Source organism: Palaemon carinicauda, chromosome 1, assembly GCF_036898095.1.
Source record: "Palaemon carinicauda isolate YSFRI2023 chromosome 1, ASM3689809v2, whole genome shotgun sequence".
Classification (NCBI taxonomy): Eukaryota; Metazoa; Arthropoda; class Malacostraca; order Decapoda; family Palaemonidae; genus Palaemon; species Palaemon carinicauda.
The window spans coordinates 280900585-280923084 of record NC_090725.1 but is presented as its reverse complement, the minus strand read 5'-3'; positions in this window follow the sequence as shown (position 1 = coordinate 280923084).

Genomic DNA, 22500 nt, shown 5'->3' with positions numbered 1-22500 from the left:
CATCCTGAGTCTAGAATTGAAGTTGGCTATTGAAAACAATGCGTGACAAATTCTACTTGATCGAATTTTACAATGTAATTGTATGATTAAATATAGCCCAATTCCCTTTCTGGGTCCTATGTATTGTTTGTGTTTAGCTTTGATCTCTCTCTCTCTCTCTCTCTCTCTCTCTCTCTCTCTCTCTCTCTCTCTCTAAGGATACAAACACAAACAATACATAAGAGAGAGAGAGAGAGAGAGAGAGAGAGAGAGAGAGAGAGAGAGAGAGAGAGAGAGAGAGAGAGAGAATTTTGGTTTCTTGAAGCTTATATGCGTCTGCTATTAAAAAAATGTACAAAAAGGGGTTTTGAGAGTAGAAGGTTAATTACGAAACTAGCCTCAAGGAAATTCAATTATCCAGAAAGGAGTAAACATGAAATATGGTTTTCCAGGTATAAACTCAAGTTACTCAACTTAATCGAGTTTAGTTCTTTGGTGGTTTTTAATGCACTCCTCTCTCGTAAAGTTTCTTGGAAACACCAATATTGTATAGGAACCAATAAAGATAAACACTATGTTCAATCGTTCATAATACCCCAAAGGTACTATCAGTATACATATCATATTTGGTATTAAGGGGATTATGCTAAGATCTCTAGGGAAGCTTTGTTCTTTACTTTCCGCTACATAATTACATTGGATTTTTTATGTAAATGCCAATAGGTTTCTTCCCTATGTTTAGTGTTTTTGGCGTGTTTACACTTCTAAAGTATTGGTTTCTTCAAGTATATAACACTGATCTATAGCATAAGGAAAAAATGTCACTGTCCACAAAGTGCCAATATTAGACATTCTTATGGGGTTATTTACTGTAATTCTTTAGTCATTTTAAAATTAATAAAATCATATTAGTATTGTATAGTTCCTTGATTTATTTTTATTAAATCTTTATAATCAACTGAGATCCACAAGCGTTTTTAAATCGTCATATAAGGTCAATTCTTGGTCCAAGTAGCAGAAATCGATTTCCCAAAACACCCTCCGTAATTTTTTTTTGGTAATGTAATCCCATGGAATGCCGTAAATATAAGGCTTACGAATCAATAAGACGTAAATAATCAGATCCAAAGAGAAAACTATTCCGTGACTAGCAAAGAAAACCATGGTTGGTATAGCAGTTATTTTATAGTGAGTTCTATTGGAACTTCATTATGTAATTACATAAAAATGTAAAAGCAAAAGAAGCGTACAGCTTATATGATATTTAGATTATTATTATTATTTTTGTTATTACTTGCTAAGCTACAACTCAAGTTGGAAAAGCAGGATGCTATAAGCCCAGGGACTCCAGTAGGGGAAATAGCCCAATGATGAAAGGAAACAGGGAAATATAAAATCTTTCAAGAACAGTAACAATATTAAGATAAATATTTCTTATAAAAACTATAAAAACTTTAACAAAACAAGAGGAAGAGAAATAAGATAGAATAGTGTGCCCAAATGTACCCTGGATTATCAAACTTCCATTTTATTATTATTATTATTAGTATTACTTTCTAAGCTACAACCCTAGTTGGAAAAGCAGAATGCTATAAGCCCAAGGGCTCCAACAGGGAAGATAGCCCAGTGAGGAAAGGGAACAAGGAAAAATAAAATATCTTAAGAAGAGTAACACCAAAATAAATATCCCCTATACAAACTATAAAAAACTTTAACAATATAAGAGGAAGAGAAATAGGATAGAATAGTTTGCCCGAGTGTACCCTCAAGCAAGAGAACTCTAACCCAAGACAGTGGAAGACCAGGTACAGAGGATATGGCACTACCCAAGACTAGAGAAGAATGATTTGATTTTGGAGTGTCCTTCTCCTAAAAGCTAAAGAGTCTCTTCTCCCCTTACCAAGAGAAAAGTGGCCCCTGAACAATTTATAGTGCAGTAGTTAACCCCTTTAGAGAAGATGAATAGTTTTTATTAATATTTTTTCTACTATAAACTAATGTACTTTGAAATTAATATTCATCTTTTATAATCTTGGTCCTATTACCATCGCGTATCTGTGTGATTTCATTTGAAAATATGCGTCATAAACATTGAGTTCATTATTATTATTATTATTATTATTGTTATTATTATTATTATTATTATTATTGCTTGCTAAGGTACAACCCTAGTTGGAAAAGCAGAATGCTATAAGCCCAGGGGCCCTAACAGGGAAAATAGCCCAGTGAGGAAAGGAAACAAGAAAAAATAAACTATTTTAAGAGCAGTAACAACATTAAAATAAATATTTCCTATATAAACTATAAAACCTTTAACAAAACAAGAGGAAGAGAATTAAGATAGAATAGTGTGCCTGAGAGTACCCTCAAGCAAGAGAGCTCTAACCCAAGATACTGGAAGACCATGGTACAGAGGCTATGGCACTACCGTACATTCAAACAAATCCATATCAAATAGAGATTGTTCCTTGATTAGGGTTTTAAAAACATTGATATTGAATTATCAGTGCCATTTTTTTACGGCCATATATAAATGGAGAATAATTTTGGAAGTCAGACATTTTCTTCCATCATCAATCGATTAAACATTCCACATCCTCACACAAAAGCTTTTACATACATCTTATTAACACTTGTTAATTTCCCTCGTGAATAGTGCAGTTATGTCCGTTGGAATAGTAATTACCAATATGAAATAAAAATAATACTCAACGTATGTCTCACGACCCTGTTGTGTACTACCATACATCTTTAACTTTGAAATATATTCATAGTCAGTCATTTTCAAATCTCATGTGGTCTTAAAGCATATTTTTGTAACTTTACCCTAATAAATAAATAAAAGGAGTGTTGCATATGGATTTCAGGTGTCCTGTTTTGTTTAAAACCATAATAAATGATAAATATTTTCAGGTAGTCGTATATCAAAATCCTGAAGATTGTATGCTTTCTACCAACAATTAAATTGCCAATAACGTATGTAGAAAATATATGAAAGTGCAGTGACGAGGAAGACGAATGATAAACTAAAACTTTAATTTACGATGAAAATAAGAAACTAAAAAGTCTCTGCTGGCTATGCGTTCTTCACAATTACCTTGTGCTAACATCGAGCTAGAGTTTACAAACATGTATTTACATAGATAATGGAGAGTCAAAAGAAAACAGTTGTTCGTAAACAGTAACTAGACTGGCAAACAAGCTCAAGTTCTGATTGTATTTGAATCTCTAAAGGGCAAACTTTTATTTTGATATCTTAGTTAATCATTATTTGAAATCTAAGTCGAATAAGAGAATTTTTGATCAAGGAAATAAGACTTGAGTTTTGAAAAATTGATGTGCATTTCTCTAATGTGCGTTTATGTTGTAAACTCAATGGTGCCTCCTTTGCTTAATATCTCATTTTCTTAAAGCAGGTCGATTACTATTCAACACCAAAGGCACCCATTTTGTTTTAAAGGTTTGGCAATAAAAGGAACAATGAAAACTCAATATTCCTCAATTATTTTTACTTCAAGCTAAACGGTCTGGTTCACAACTTTAGTACTATTTGTTAACCTTGATGCTTATGAAGCTGTTCTCTTATTTTGCATAAGCTATGTAAAAGGGGATGCGATTGCAGTTTTTGTAAAATTTGGTTGCAACTTCGTGTACATTTCTTCATGATAGTTCTAGCCTTTTATTCTCCAATCTCTATAACTCACATGTTATTGGATAGCATTTAAATATCATTTGAATACTGCACTGTAATTGTTCAGTGGCTACTTTCCTCTTGAAAAGGGTAGAAGAGACTCTTTAGCTTTGGTAAGCAGCTCTTCTAGGAGGACACTCCAAAATTAAACCAGTGTTCTCTAGTCTTGGGTAGTGCCATATCCTCTGTACCATGTTCTTCTACTGTCTTGGGTTAGAGTTCTCTTGCTTAGGGGTACACTCGGGCGCGTTGTTCTGTCTTGTTTCTCTCTTTCTTGTTTTGTTAAAGTTTTTATAGTTTATATAGGAAATATTTATTTCAATGTTGTTGCTGTTCTTGAAATATTTTATTTTTAATTTTTTCTTTCTTCACTGAGCTATTTTCCCTGTTGGGGCCCCTGGGCTTATAGCATCCTGCTTTTCCAACTAGGGTTGTAGCCTAGCAAGTAATAATAATAATTCCTGAATTCCTTTGCTGAAAAAAATCATAATTTCCGACTTTACAGCTTAGCTGTCACAAGGTTGACACTTGGGATGCTCCTTTTCTAATTATTAATTTCTTACAGGAATCCATAGATTTTGCTCATGAAGTTCATATAAAACATTTCAACTTCCTCGTACAGCTTTCGCCATGTTCAGCACTAAGCCATCATTTTGTAAAATTGACAATTAGAAGTTAGAGATCAATTTCTTAGTATCCTTTTTTTTTAATTTCTAGTTAAAATATAGTCAAGAGTAGTTATTGATAGGCACTATAGTGACCTCGGGAATGTAATTTCTGCCATAGCCAAAGATAAAGTTCTAGGCCCACTACTTTATATTGACTCTGAACACAGTATGTTATTTGCATTTATCTGGTCCCAGGTTATAGACTTACGATTTCTGAATCTCTCAACATAGATTCCATAATAGTTAGTACATTGTAGAATAATTATAGGGGATGCAGTCAAACTCTAACACACCGGAAGCTATTGTTTTTTTATCGTCCAGACAGTAAAATCATCCACCAAGTTACTATCTTTGGGTACATTTTGCTCATTTGGAATTATGGGCGTAACTTTCTATTGTAAAATCATCTACAAGAAGCTTCTCCACAATTTGTAACTAAAAACTACGTTTAAAGATAGTCTTTTGTACCATCAGCAAATGATTTTTATTTAATCTGTTCTGTTTCGTATTTTACGCATTTTTCATCTTTAACCTGCTACCATTAATTTCTTTTTGCGGGAGCTAAACCATCGTTGTAATTTGCAGCCCTGGTGTTTGAATACTACATTCTAAGAATTCATAAGATTTCTATTCATCCTTTCTATTTAGATCATATCGTTTTATACATATCTCGAAGTAACAGTAAATGTGAGGTATTTTAGGCCTTACCTTATCAGAAAAAAAGTTCTTTATTTCGTGGTGTGCAGTGTCACAAAGACTTCCTAAATGGTTTCACCTGTGGCCAGATTATAGGAGAATTTTCCAAATTATGCAGTAGTATTATGTGAACTTCACAAGTTTTATACTTTGCGAATATTTTTTTTATTAGTTATGCATGAACTGTTTTCTGGGTTTATTAATTTAGGGCACTGGTTCCTTTTTCTATTTCACACATATTTTTCTGCGTTATTTCTCTGAAATTTTTCAATGTTTACTTATTATTATTGGTTCTTGGCTGATTTTAATGATAGGATTCCTTGGCTATTTCGCCATCTGCTTTTCCAAAAGGGGTTATAATATGGTTGTTACTTCCAATACTACAAATACTACTGCGACAACATCAACCACAGCAACAACCAAAAACTACAGCCGCCAGTAATGATGATAATAATGCATGTAACTTGAACACATTGAAAATTAGTTTAGTTCTTAAACTAAAATCTTTAACTGAGAAAGAAGGGAGCATATCGATGCGTATGTCTCTCTATGTATAAAGTAAAAACAGTTCTAAACCTTCTTTATTCAAACAGAAAAAAATGCACTTTAGTTTATAGATAAAACATAATTATGTGTAAATGATAAATCTAAACTTTAATCCAAAATAACGGCAGTAAAGTAAAAAGGATAACTATTCGCGATGATTCAAATAAGTAATCAATATAAGTATTATTAGAACAAATTGACACCCTTATAGATATTATTGTAACCACATGTCTATATCTACTTATAGAATAAGCGCAAATCGAAAGAAAACAGTAGAAAGAAAAATCAAAAGAAAATTTGAGCAATTAACTAGAATTCTTCAGCCAAAGTAAAGAAAAAACTTTCCCGGATATAATTTAGCGCTTCTTCTTCCCTAATTACAACTGAGAACATATTCCCAAGAGTAAAATGAAACGGTCCATACATCATCTCTGTTCCATTCTGCAAATTACATGAAGCTCTTAAAGAGAAATAACATGTTGTCAACTCTCATTTAGTATCCCTTGAATTAACGTTGATATAAAAACAAAAATCTACATTAATATTTCCGAGAAATGTGCTGTAAAATAAATGTATTTATATTATTTTATATGCCTTTTTGCTGCGAAGCTAAATGTAGACACGATGTATACATGTACATGTATGTATGCTAGAGTGCCTTCGTGTACCCCTAAGGACATGTTTTATGTTACAACTTTGCTGGCTTCCGTCCAAGGAAATTCGAGATGTCAAATGTCTCGTTTTTTTGTCTCTCGGTTTTGTACCACTCTAGGGAAGGGTTGCTAAACGTTTCTTCTTGGAAATAGGGACTTTTAGAAGAGTACTGAAACACAGTCGATTAAAGCTTGAATAATAGTTAGAAAATACTCATTTTTTTGCCTTCTTGTGACGCAGATAAAAAGATCTATTTCAATTAGTTTTGCAGTAGTTTCATACATCAACGTAATTCAAACTAAATTATAAAAATAATGTAAAAATTTCTTTGATAATAAACCTCAATTAAGTAACTGAAATGCATAATTTATAAGGAATTGAATAGAGATTAGATTTAAAATTAGTATTTAATGTGAAACGAACATCAAAATAATATAAAAGAATAATGGAACATATGACGGTATATTTATTAATATGTGACGATTTGCTGTTGCTACATTTGATCATATAAAAATGTTTGTATCAGTATGAATATTTTATAAGATATCATTCCCTAGGAAAAATAAATTCCAAATGTTTATAGTAGTGGATGAATAATACATGCACCCTACAAATGCATAAGGCATAATTTATTCCATTGGTTTGACAGTGTTACCTCCAATGCGTCTTGACAGTTCTTAAGACAATGAATATTCATATTTACGTGATTTAATTTCTAGCTTTCAAAATTCCCTTCTTATATCATCTCTCTCACGAATAACTCTGATGGCAACAATTTTAGTTAACATAAATATATTATCCTCTGAAGGAAAACTCGGTAGAAAAGATACACGGGATAGAGGTTTAAAAGAACAATAAAGATATTTTAGAGAAAGTTATAATGAGATTCTTCTATTCGTTTGCATATATTATTTTCTCCTTTGAAAACTCGAGAGCATTTCCATTCGTTACACAATGAACATCGCGAATTCTTATACAATTCTCGGGGAGAATATTTTGTCTGAAATCAGAAGTTTTTATAAATGTATATTAAAATCGGAGAAAATGCATTTGATAAACTTACAACTGTATGATTCAATCTGGATGTAGGTACTGTACCATTGTATGCGAAGCAAAGATGCAAATGTCGCCATATATAGATTTATCTGACTACTATTTTTTCTTAACTGTAAGATAGTACCTGCTTGAATGAATATTGGTAACTGGTTTGTTGATTATTGCAATTACTAGATCAACAAGATGATTTCTCTTTCAGTATGTAATAGATCCAGTTATGTTTTGATCTTTGTAAATAACTTGAATCTTTAAAAGATCAAATGATTTTGGTAGTTTTCAAGACTAGAACTAATTACGGTTTTAGAGAAACATTATTACAATTATTATTATTATTATTATTATTATTATTATTATTATTATTATTATTATTATTATTATTATCATTATTATTATTATTATTATTTCCAAATTTGAAAATGCAAACTTTTACGATCATTCTGGTTTCTTTATACTAATAATGTCCATTCTTGTCATATTAATTCCGTTGAGGGGGGAAATAAGTAGCACCACCATACCGATATACTTTAAATTACTTACTATTATTTTTGAGCATTCTTCCAGGTACATATATGCAAAGGAAATGGCAAGAATAGAGTAAACCTCAACTACATGATAAAGCCAGTATCCCCACTTTCATGTCCACATAAAAGAAGGATAATAATGTATTTCAGTACTTTTAAACTCATATACTATAACATCAAATGCATGCTTAAAGGTTTCAAAGGTTTAAAGACCGCTTATGAATATGAATAGCAGAGGCAAAGGACAGGATTAGTGCTATATCAAGCAGGACAATGCCCTAGTGACTGACCATATATACCATATGATCAGCGCCCAAGCCCCCTTCCATCCAAGCTAGGACCAGGGAGGACCAGGCAATGGCTGCTGATGAGTCAGCAGATAGACCTATAGGCTCCCCTAAACCCCCCTTCCTTAGCTCAAATTGGTGAGGTAACAGCGACCAAAGGAATTAACAAGTTTATGCGGGACTCGAACCCCAGTCTGGCGTTCACCGGTCAGGAACTTTACCAATCTGCCACCACAACCCTTCTTGCTGATAAGCTTCCCATATTCCTTCTTATCATTCTACCCATTTCTAATTAGTTTATCAGGTAAATGTTATCCCGTTCATTCTGGGATTTCGATAGAGTTTTGCAATTCCATTGTGTTTTCTGTATCATTTTAAATTATTATACATTTTTCCTGGTGAATCTTCTTACGGGTTTCAATTGTTTTATGATGGAATTATACTTTAATATAAAGATTATGGATGTGTAAGTTAGAAATATAAAATATTTCCTGTTATGAGATATATATATATATATATATATATATATATATATATATATATATATATATATATATATATATATATATATATATATATATTTGTGTGTGCGTATTTATTAATATTAATCGATTTAATATGTGTGTGTATATATATATATATATATATATATATATATATATATATATATATATATATATATATATATATATATGTGTATATATGTATATATATATATATATGTGTGTGTATATATATATATGGATATATATGTATGTATGTTTTGAATACTGGATATACTGTATGTATAAAAGTACGTTTAATTTTATAGAAATATAAACTTATATTTATTTATGCATATACAGATAAATAATTGTGTTATATATATATATATATATATATATATATATATATATATATATATATATATATATATATATATATATATATATATAAATATATATATATGTATATATATATATGTATATATATATGTGTGTGTGTATACATGTGTATATAAATATATATACAAGTGTATATATGTGTATAGTATTCACTTGATGTGTAGATGAATGCGAACATAAGATGGCTCAGAATCAACATTTATCTCTCTTTATAACCTTATAGTTATAATATGGACTTTCACTACATTTTTGACTCGGCATAACTTGAAAATCTCTTTTTGTATCATAAATTTAATTTCCTGTAGGTTGTTTTATTTCCGTGAGAAAGCGAATTCCATATTAAGAGATATTTGTCGCTAATTTAAATGAATGAAAATCACGAGCGTTAGTAATAAATTAACATGAAAAAGCCAGGAGCTTCAAAATAAATAATGACGGAGGAAAGCTCATTTTGATTCTAAATGCAAAACCGATCCTACAGGGATATTCACAGCAAAGGTAGAATCATCTCTTATCCTTTTATGTTGACTGGTGGTTATGATGCTGACTGTCATTTTGATTTTGTCTTCACATGCTGTAGGTTCGAATCGTTGCTAGACCATGAAATTTTATCATAAGGTGTATATTCCAATCGCTCATTAATTCCACCGTAGAATGATTTTTGTATTAAGAAGTATTTATGATTTATTTGAGTGTATGAGTATCATGAGTTTTAATGATATATTGTCATAAAACCATCTTATGGTCATAATCCACCAATAGGATAATATTGAAGACATGACTTGATTGCTATTTCAAGTGCAAAACTTGAATTCAGCAAGAATATGAATGGCCGAGTTGGAATAAACACCTATCTCTCCTGAAAGCGAATTAGAGTTATGATGGATGTATTGATTATATGAATAAATTGAAATCGCAGATTTTAGTGAAAATTTATCGTATATCATCCAAGCATTACGAACTCACCAAAGGGCCATAATCGGTTGATTTCGATGCTTAATGAAGGACTGAACTTCTACAGGAAATGCATCCTTTTAACTCATCATAGCCTAATTGCTGTGGATTGAGTGCCACTTCGATTTTGATTAGCAATCGGCTCAAATCCATGCAGGGCCGGAAATTCTTATTATAAAGGGATTTTACTTTTTGTTCATGGTTCACAAGGTAGAGCGAATTTGATATCAAGAAGTATTTGTGGCTTATTTAAATGAACGAGTGTTAGGAATGGTCTTCCTAATCGGGTAGTTGAATCGGTAGAACTTCGCTAAGTTCCAACTTCCAGATATTTTTTCTTGTTGAACAGTAAGACTTAAGTCCTTTTATAGTTTGTATATGAAAGATCTGTTTAAGTATTGTTACTGTTTTTATAATATTTTATAAAAATTGTTTATTACTTTTCATATAGTTTCTTTCCTTATTTCCTTTACTCACTGCTTTTCCATCTTGAGTTGTATCTTAGCTAGTAGTAATAATAATGATAATAGTAATAGCTTATCACAAAACAAGTTGGTTTTTTTTTCTTCAATCTCACAAGTAGGCCATAATCGCAGAGTTGAGTTCATTACTATTTTAATTTGAAAGGAATACGTATGGTAGAGTAGAAATCAACTCTTATCTTTCTTTTTGACGTAATTGGTATGGAGTTGACTGTCACTTTAATTTTAAGTTGTCGTTGGTTCGAATCCTTGCCAAGCAAGAAATTCTAATCATAACATAAATCTACACTTAGGTCTCTGATCCCAAGATAGAGGGAATTCATCATTAAGATGTATTTATGGTTTATTTGAATAAATGAAAGCTGCTAGTAATATTTATGAATTTGGGTACCCTGACACTTGCACTACTTTTTGCCACGAATTTGTTGTGGCAACTCGTGGCATTTTGTGGCACGAACTGGAAGATAAAAAAAATACCTCAGAATCACAGCTGACCTGTCCACATTGACACGAACTGGTACGACGAGTTCACGCATAGTTTGCGCACTTCCCGCATCGTCCCGATGAATTCACGAACAGTTCGCGCATAGTTCACGACCCGGTTACGAAATTTTGTCGTGACCGAAATTTTTAACATTTCAAAATTCTCGTCACGACATGCCACGATGTCATGACGGGTTTACGAACACTTCACGCCAGTTCACAACTCAAGTCGTGACAATGCGTGCCACAAATTCGTGCAAGTGTCAGCCTGGCTTTATGATAACAGCCAATTATTACAGACTCGCCATTATGTTATAAAAGCGGAAGTGGATTGATTTTCATTAAAATTGCAAAACCTAAATTCAACAGGAGTATGTACGGCAAAGTCAAAATCAACGCTTATCTCTCTTTATACCTTCATGGTTACGGTGTCATTTGTTTCTTCAATTCTGATTTCTGGATAGGTTGAGATTCTTGCCACTACAAAAATTTTTTTTACCTAACCTTTGTTACACCTGGGTCTTTGAATTCAGGGCAGAGAGAATTCGATATTGAGGTATTTTTGTGTCGAATATGAATAAATAAAAATCACGTGTTAACGATAAATTATTATAAAACTTTCAAGATTTATAATCTCTGTGTTAGACTATAATGGTGGAGATGGGATGATTTTTATTCTAATTGCAAATGGTAAGTTTAAAAGGATTATTTATGCCATAGTCGAAATCCACTATTTATTTTTCTTTATAGACTGGTTGTTTCAGGGACACTGTCACTACGATTTTTTTTTTATTTTGTATTTTGTTGAAATTTGTAATTTCAGTTTCCTTCTTGGAAATAAGTATAAATCAACATAGAGAGTATATTATTAATTCAGTGGTTTTTCCGATAATTCAATTAAACACATGTTAGCATGTATAAGATATAATGGAAAATAAGAAAATGGGTCTAGTTAAACTCAAAGATCGTTTTAATCTATATTGTGTTTTTGTTCGCAAAATTTACACAATCTTTTTGACTAGGGTGTATATTACTGCAGTTTAAATGCAATTTCAGCACATGATTATTTCATAACAAAGTGGTTAGTTAAAGAAGCAAGTCGAAATATAAAGGGAATAGCCATCAATATGGAGTTAGTCAAAAATGATATAAGACGGGAAAAATCTTAAATATACAAAATAATAAAACCTGTGGTACTTACATCAGCAAGAAGTTATTCTAAAACAGTAACTCTAATATTTGAAAGTAATAACCTTCAAGATAAAATAGTTCCGTGCACACTTCCGAAAGTTCAAAGCCAAATCAAACAAGAATATACCAATATATAAAGCACCTAGACATTCATTTAGCTAAGGGGAGATATGTAATTACGTAGACATCTTAGTCGACTCACATGTAGAGACTGACATCCTAAGGTGTTAGGAATGCTCGAGTCTTTTGCTGTTACAAGGTGAGATTCATGGCGTTTCATCGTATCCTAAGGCCTTCGTCAATTAGGAAGCCTTTCTGCTTCATTTTTAATGCTTTAAGGGACTCTTTAGTCTGGTGAATTCGAGAGGATATAATCAGAAGGTCACTCAGAACTAGTCACAGTTGTTAATTACACCCAATCCGTGTCATAGTCGAAAAATGATGCTAAAGAAAAAGGGGGACCTGAAGTGCCATAAACTTAATGAGATAGAGGAGGAAGTCCACTCCTCTGAGGACGGTAGCTAAAGAGCAAATAGTCCAATTGAAACAGGGTGACTCATCACCTGGCTGGCGTAGTTTCGACAGATCAAGGCAGACATGAATTGGACATCAAGGCTTACGCAAAACTTGAAGTGCCAAGTCGGATCCATAAATCTAGATTAATCTCTGCAGAAGTAGGCGTCATGAAAGGTGTCTATAAAGTATACAAAGAGTAATCTTGCAACCCCAAGGGAATATACCCTCAAATAAAGCCTAACTGTCTGGCATATACAATAATTGTGTGAAAATAAAGACGGAAAGGGATGTGCATAGCGGACCTTAAAATTCTTACATTAACACAGACTCGGAATCAAGCTGAGGGATATAGATAAAATGAATTTAAGTTCTAATGTACAGTACAACTCACACTCGGGATTTGAGAATAATTCATCCTGAAATATAATGCTTAAGGAAACATGAACCATAAAACATTTCATACGGTCATCAAAGGTAGCACCGTAGAAATCTTTCTGCGTGACGTCATGCACATGAAAGGAAGTTAATGTGAGATGAAGGGTAAAACAGAAAACAGGAAAGGTATAGCCAATATAAATCGTGGAAAATATAAATTAAAATAGAAAAGATAAAAGTAGATGAAGCTTAAAGCTGAATATTTACAACCTAAGGGGAAATTAACTCTTTTATCCTTTATTAGACTGATGGTTTTGTCTCGACTCACCCTTGAGTTTAGACAGGACAATAACCCGAGTTCTTGCAAGACTAAAATTTCTTATCTGAATGCGAGTAACCAAGTTGGATTTTCGACCTGAGGCAAAGTGAATTCAGTATCAATAGGTATCCCTGATTTATTTGAATAAATGAAAATCAAAAGTTTTTGCGACAAATTATCATAAAATTTCCTTTTGTTACGACCTCACAAGTAGAGTATAATATTAGAGAAAAGTTCATTTCGATTATAAGTGCAAAACCTGAATCACTCAGGAATACAGATGGTATATTTGTAATGATCTGTTATATATGGTATGACAGATTGCCTCTTACTCGAAAATTACCTCGCATATTGTGATATAAAACACGCACACCACGAAATGAAAGTATGAAAGAATTTTTCTGACAATTTTCAAGATTTAGAATGTTCTGTATTCAAGTGTAGTAGTCAAAGGTTTAAGCCAAGTGAATGATTGGCTCTAACCGAGATATATTTAAGTAATAGACAGAAGAATGTTTAATAAACATCTTCTAAATACAAATCCAGGTCCAATTTATATCCATTTACATTTATAAGTACAATCGGGATTAATAATATCATGATATTTCACCTAGAATATTATTCAAATTTCCCGGTGCTCAGTGATGTCCATAGGAAATGAAGACCATTCCAGTACCAGTCATCTGTAATACGAAATCAAATAGTCAGTTGAGAAGAGAGAATATCAGTTTCCGTTATATCTCAAATGTAATATTTTACTCTTGGGAAACAAATACTATTTCATGAGATTCAATGTCTAGAGAAACTTAATTCTCCGTCGTTCCTTGAGTGATGAATATTAAATATACTTCTTCTGTAGCAAAAGAATATACTATGGAAAAGTAAAGATGAAGCGAAATCGTGAAAAGTATTAATGTACCATCACATTATTTTTACTAGATATCCAAATAAATAAGTTTTTAAATTACCCTCGATTCCATAAAAAACACAGAATCAATTAGAAGAATCTACGATTGCATAGTAAGTCTCTTGATAAAAACAATATTATCCTTCATCGTCCATAAACAAACACCAGATTGTTTGTCTTTTTCAGTTAGCGGGTTTCTATTTCCAGGAAAAATTACTTTGCAAACTTTATCAAGGGTGGTAAAATTCCGAAAGACGTAAAGTAAAAAAAAAAAAAAAAAAAAAAAAAAAAATTGACAATTCGAATACCCTTGGACGGAAGCCAGCGAAGTTGTAGCAAATAATAGTCTTTTGGGACTACATGAAAGTATTCTAGCACATATACAGTATATGTGCTAATATACATTATATAAAATCACGTTTGAAATTATAAATTCTTTTCAATCAGCTAAATGCCCCCTAGATGATGTACAGACCTTTTCATTACACCCAAGAAAAATTCTGAGTTGTAAATAAGATTAAAAGAATCATAACTAAACTAATATCATCAGAAAAATCTTATTTTGTGTCATGTTATTCCATTATTTTTTTCATATCTTATTTTTGATAAGAATGATGCTTAACATGACTAGTTTTTGGTAGCTTTGCCAATCCTTCCAGGTAGCCTATATTCGAATGTCTAGGATAGCATGAACATACGTTTTGTTATTAATCATTTCTTCCCATATCTACTACAATTAAAAGTCTTTCAAACATAAAGCATAATGCTTCCCTCCTTAGCAATAATACTTAATTCAATCACCTTACATGGTATAACTATTCTCTTGATATTTTCATTCATTACGGTGTCATTAACACCACATGATATATGAATTCTTGCTGACTGTGTGAATTAAATATGATGAATATACTCATTTGATGTAGATTTATATATATATATATATATATATATATATATATATATATATATATATATATATATATATATATATATGTGTGTGTGTGTGTGTGTGTGTGTGTGTGTGTGTGTGTGTGTGTGTGTGTTTGTGAAAATCACAACCTATGATTATTCAGCGTGTTTGAAGTCCACTTCATCGGTTTATGAAATTTATTCTTCTTCGAAAGGAGCTCTTAAAGAATTTATAATTTCAAACGTGTTTTTATATAATGCATATTAGCACATGTACTGTATATGTGCTAGAATACCTTCATGTAGTCCCAAAAGACTTTGTTACAACTTCGATGGCTTCCATCCAAGTATATTCGGATAGTCAAATACTTTTACTTTTTACTTCACGTCCCTCGGAATTTTACCACCCTTAATAAAGTTTGCAGAGTAATTTTTACTGGTAATAGAAACTCGCTAACTGAAAAAAAAGACACATAATCTGGTATTTGTTTAAGGACTAAGAAAGATGATATTGTTTTTTAGGAGACTAATATTATTTTGAATCGAATTTCAATTCAGCATGTTAATATATATTCTAAGGTTTAATAGTATTTGGTAGTTTTCGCGATTAGAAATAATTAGGGTTTTAAAGAAAAATTATTATTATTATTATTATTATTATTATTATTATTATTATTATTATTATTATTATTATTATTATTATTATTATTATTATTATTATTGCTACCAACTTGTTTAACTTATCGAGATGGAAATCTATTTGATGGTTTGATCATGATTTCTGTATTTGGCCAAATGGTTTGCTATATTATCTGCATAATTATTTAAGATTCTTAGTAAAAAATAAATTTTATAATGTAGGTAACGTGACAATGCTGATAAAAGCTACAGAAAAGAAACTGTTGAAACTGGTGAGAGAGATTGAGAGTATTTAAGAGAAGGGGGGAGTTGATTCTTAGTAAATTTAAGGAAATGTAAATATATTAAATAGGCCAAATGAAAATGAGAAATGTCTAGTTATATACAATAACAAACGCAGTTTTTTTTCTAGTCCACTGCAGGACAAAGGCCTCAGACCTGTGAATTCATGTGTGGGGTTTGGCCAGTTTTCATCACCACCCTATATGTTACATAAGAGTATGTATATATTAGGAAGCCAGGATCATCTGCAGTCGGCCTGAAGGAATATATGCATATTATATTCAAGTTGAACATATAAGGGAAATAATATTCGTAGTTTTTATACCAAAAGTTAACGCATATGTAAATTACGATGCAGCCCACATCGTGAGATTAATATGCATCTTCAACGCCAGAAACGGCAGTTCCATAGCAGTATTTATTTACTGATTATATATCAGTAACCATACCAAGGCACCAGAAGAGTTGGAAGACCCAGGCCTACATGACTGAGGACTATGAAGCACGAAGTAGGAAATGATGAATGGAGAATTATTGAAATAAAAGCTCAAAATAGAGACGAGTGGTAAAATCTAACCGAGGCCCTTTGCGTTAATAATCGTTGGAGGAGATGAGATGATGAATTATATCATGATAATATACTTTAAAAGATTGTCAAAAATCGAAATGAATGAATGAAAAAAATCACATAAAAATTTGAAATAATTGGATACAAATCCACAAACATAATGTTTTTACTAGAAACCCATTAATTTGACATCCTTTGTAGCAGCCTATTTGAATAACACTCTGGCTTGCAATGTATAGGTCGGGAGTTCGAGTAAGCTTGTAGCCCTTTTAAATTTTCAGTAGAGTTCACAATCTGGCCGTCCCTATGAGTTAAGGATGAGAGTTTGGAGAAGCCTATTGATCTACTTACTGAGTCATCAGTAGCCATTTCTTCTGTTCTAGTTTGGTTGAAGAGGGGTCTTGAGCGCTGATCATATATAGCTTATATATGGTCACTTTTAAGGACATTGACCATTCTCTTGCATCTGCTGCTCATGAGTGCCCTTCAAACATTTAAGGCCTTTAATCAAACTTTTTGGCATCCTCAATCAAATTTGAATTGTTATGATTTGAAAAGAAATGAGGGCTTGTTAAAGAGTATCTTCGAATAGATTTTAATGGGACAAAATCATTTTTCCAATGTGAATACCTATGTACAAAATAACGTATTATGTAACTTGCGTCCAGTTTTGCATCTAGATGCAGTGAATATAAACACAAAAGCCAAATTTGATTATCAAAATTTGTTTTTCATGGGGTAAATTATATCTCTTTATCCGTTACTGATGCAACAGACACATGAATGAAATCCGATACAATTATTTTCGTAAACTGTAAACATCAGAAAAAAAAAAAAAAAAATACTACATTGTCCTATGAAGAAAGAACAACAAAAGATACATAAACTTAGCAGGAAAGAAGGACGAACAAACGAAAACAAAACTTCAGGAAATGGAATCAGAAGTTGGAATGTGATTCCGTTTTCCATAATTGGTCTGCATACATTACTACAGTTGGAAACAGGAGAGCATTCCCATTTACCACGTAACAGAATTCTTTAGAGATTCAAACACCATTTTTTAATCATCTTAATTTCTTCACATTTTTCTTATTCACAAATACTTGAATCTCCAAATAAAGAACAGTCTGTCCTTAGAGTAATTAATATTTCTAGAGCTTTTGAAAATTAGTTTTGATAAATATTAGATTGGGGTGAGGTAAACAAACAAACGAAAAATATTTCGGTATAAATTTTTTTTAATTGCTTTTTAAAAGAAAACATGTAAATAATCTTGAAAACTTTCAAATCCAAATTAGAACATAAACATTCATAACTATTTACCTCCCCTCACTATCACCCCTTTGCCCGTCTTTATCATTTTTCAATGGTGGTGGAAGTATTAAGAATTTGAAGACAGTCAATTCAAAATACTTTTGTGGTTTTCGATTGAGCTTTGACTATAGATGATTAACGTATTAATAGCGATGATGTATTGTTCTGATAGTTTTAGATGTATGTTTTTTATAATTATTGTTAAAAAAAATTACTAAATGGACTCATAGTCTATCATACGAACGTGGCATTCTTTTACATGCAAAATTGGCCAGAATAATGACTGTTAAAATTTTTGGGAAATAAATGGGTCATATTTAACTTCAAATAACTTGTCTAACTTGAGAAGTTCCGCTCATAGAGTTTATGAATTTATTCTTCTGTTATAAGATAATACAATTTGACCTTACAAAAACATTTGTGGTCTAGTTCAGTAATATGAAAAGGGGGGGGGGGGGGGCTGGCCAGAAAAGAAAAATAAGCATAATTAAATTGATCTTGATGCTCAAAAAATAGATCACGAATTGAAGAATATCGTAATGGTATATCATTGAAGAAATTGCTTTTAGTACTTCAAACTTTGGAAATTACCACACAATTTCTGTAAATCTATTTGATTAAGTTTCTAAACGTACGTTGGCAAAAGATCGCAATCCATATGCTGAGAATTATCATGTTACTTTATTTGAAATCCGGTTTTTGCTAATCCCTTCATGGTAACCGTTATCTTCATCCAATTTCCATCTGTGTAAAGAAGGCCATATTCGTGCAATTATAGTCTTGATTTTAAATGTCACTGGATGGTAGTTGATTTTGAATGCGTATTTTTTAGTAGTAAGGGTTCTTTCTACATGATTTCGTTTTTCTGTGTTGCTCAATCTTTTTTATTTTTGATGCAGTGACAGTAGATAAACCGTAATTTATCTGATATATGATTGTTGTGGTGTATGGTCTAAACTCTAAAGGATCCGAGGCTCTGGTGTTAATACCTATTTGCAGTGACATTGTATCATTAGTGTAATGTTTTACCATTCCGTCATCTTTACTAATTTTATGAAAACTTTACAAATCTAATCTTTGAGGCGACTTCTGTCTGTATTATTAGTGTGATGTTTTACCATTTCGTCATCGTTACTACTTTTATGAAAACTTTGCAAATCTAATCTTTGAGACTGCTCCTCTCTGTATTATTAATGTGATGTTTTACCTTTTCGACATCGTTACTACTTGTATGGAAACTTTACAAATCTAATCGTTGAGGCGACTTCTGTCTGTATTAATAGTGTGACGTTTTACCATTCCGTCATCGTCACAACTTTTATGAAAACTTTACAAATTTAATCTTTCAGGTGGCCTCCCTCTATTCACCAGAGTGGGAATGTTCTAACATCATTTTGAATTGGGGAAGAAAGGAATCTGTATTTATATTTGGTTACTTGACAATTTGGTGAACAATTGGTTCCTGTGGTATAACTAATTCTGGAATTTTTTTGTATTGAATACAATGTACGATCTAATTGAGTCATGATTAATGGTTGAAATGGGTCAACATGACGCTTCATAATATTTCCATCAACTTAGATATCATAGTGCAACTGTCCAATCTCTCTACCAATCTTTACTGGTACCAATTTGTCTGAGGTATTGAAAGACCGTACCACGATATAAGAGTAAAGGAAAAAATGTCTTACTCTTGGAAGATTTTTCACTTGTTTATAAACTTCCTTAATTGACTGATTTTGCAAACTATGATACATCAAATGTAACTCCATGGTAATCCTCCTCTTCATCAAAGAATTCGATGGTGTCATACCTGTAGCACTGTGCACAGTTTTTCTGTAAGACAACAGGAAGTTTGATACATAAGAAAACATATCCAAATTTGCTTGCCTATATTTCATGTCATGCTTAAGAAAATCCTTATGCTTCTCCATTTCTAGATAGATGACACGTTGCAGTAAATATATGGTGCATACCATTTGCCTTACAAAACTCTTTTAATTCTTGTGGGGTGCACTGTGGACCCTTATCTGTCACAGTCCTTTCTGGTACCCGTATAGTAGCATTTCATGCCCTCTGCATCCGAATTACTTCTGGTCAGTTCTTGTATGCATCCTTTACTACCAAGATTGAACAACCTATGTATGATCCTGCAAAATATCTGTGCAATCATTGCCATAGATACTGGGCATATAGATCTCCAGTTATGATAGATACTCAAAGAGATTCCTTTAAAGTTACTATACGATTATTTTACAGAGAAAATACTTACTAATGCTACAGCTAATTCTTTAAGTAGTCCAGTTACACAAATTTAAGCTTTTTTTTTTTTTACATTAAAGAGCATAGAAGAAAAACTAGTTATAAACAATTTTCATAAGCATGATGGAAAATCAGTTACTTTAGCAGACTTTCAAAAATTTCTTTATATTCCTTAAACAAAAGGTAACCTGAACTTGAAAGCAACAGAAATATAATGATAAACTAATATATTAATACTATCCATAGAAAAAAAAATTGAAGGAAAGTTTTAACAATGAACTAGTGAAGCATACTTTCACAATTGCTTTCAGGAAATATTTGGTAAAAAAAAATCTGGATATGTATTTGCAAAGCGAATGCAAAAATATACTAGAGGAGCACTCAATAGAGCGCAGATCTTCGCTGAATTATAAAAAAAACATAAAGATTAAATATTCAAATGTTTAAAAAACTTCACTTGGTAAACATTTCCTTTTTGGGGTGCTAGATTTCTTTTAAATACTGCCTTTTGAATTTAATATTGTAATTCACATCCAATAAAGCTGAGTAATCCCGAGAAAGGAATGGATATTTATTCCTTATTCGGATATGGCAATGAATGGAAGAAAACAAAATTTGTCAAATGAAGAAGTATTTAAAAAAGAAAAAAGAAAAATCGCAAAAATTATAACTTTAATACTATCCTTAAAAGCATAAAAATCCCCACAAATAATGAGGTAGGAATGAGAAACATAAAATTCAGGTTAATATTAATCCATAATAATTAAATAGATATCTTTCTTTTCCTAAAAATAATATATCTTAGCTAATTTTACCCTGTGGTACAACTGAGACCATAGTCTCTTGAGCATAATGAAGAGGCCCTTATATCATCTCGAGTCCATTTACCAAATTGTTTTGTGCTTTTAAAGTGAAATAAGATGTTGCCAACTTCCATTAATTTCAACTTGATTCTGCTTTCGTAATAAGGATGGCTAAAACTATATTGATATACCCTCTTCAGGGAATTCTTGATATAAATAAAGTATTATGAAAACAATCGAATATATATATATATATATATATATATATATATATATATATATATATATATATATATATATATATATATATATATATATATATATATATATATATATGTGTGTGTGTGTGTGCATATATATAGATATATGATATATATGTATATATGTGTATATGTATGTATGTATATATACATATATATATATATGTATATATATATATATATATATATATATATATATATATATATATATATATATATATATATATATATATATATATATATATATATATATATATATATAAAAGTAAGAATGGTAATGAAATTCTGTGAAGCTTTATGAATAATCATATATTTAATAAAAGTTTTATCTTAAATGTTTATCTTTATATCTAAAATAATCTAAAGTTTTCCTTTAATAATTATTGTTAATTTTTTTATCAAATTTTTCAACACCATAGTCCCTATATTAAAGTGTAATTCCATCATTCAACCAACGCAGTCCTGAAGGAGGGTCAGGCAGTGATTGAAAACACGTGTCGACACCAAATAATAAATGGAGAAATGGAAATGCAGTATTCCTGTTGTTCTGAAAACTATTTGGAGGACAATTCGTCCGGAGAGAAATTTGTTCGATTTTTTAACGCCACTAAGATATTGTCTATTCATTATATATATATATATATATATATATATATATATATATATATATATATATATATATATATATATATTTATATATATATATATATATATATATATATATATATATATATATATATAAAGTATATATATATATATATATATATATATATATATATATATATATATATATATAAAGTCTGCATATATATATATACTGTATATATATATATATATATATATATATATATATATATATATATATATGTGTGTGTGTGTGTGTGTGTATGTATGTGTGTGTGATTGAGTGAGTGCGTATTCATTTATACATCCAAGAATTTTCTTCATGCCGCCAGTATACTGGTATCTGTTCCAGAAATTTCTTTTTATAGCTTCAATACAGTATGATAGAATAGTTCTAAATATTTCTTCTTATAATATGTACTTCCAATACAATTACCGAACACATGTAACGGAACCCAAAGATTGATTGATTGATTTGAGGTTTACTGACATCCTGACACCTCAGGTCATTGATACTGATATCGTTTATTGTAAATAAAAAATAAAAGAATATTAATTTAAAACCTTAAAAGCAAAGATATCATTTTAAAAGTTAGATATCTTTCAGAAGACCTGCTTCTGAAATAAACT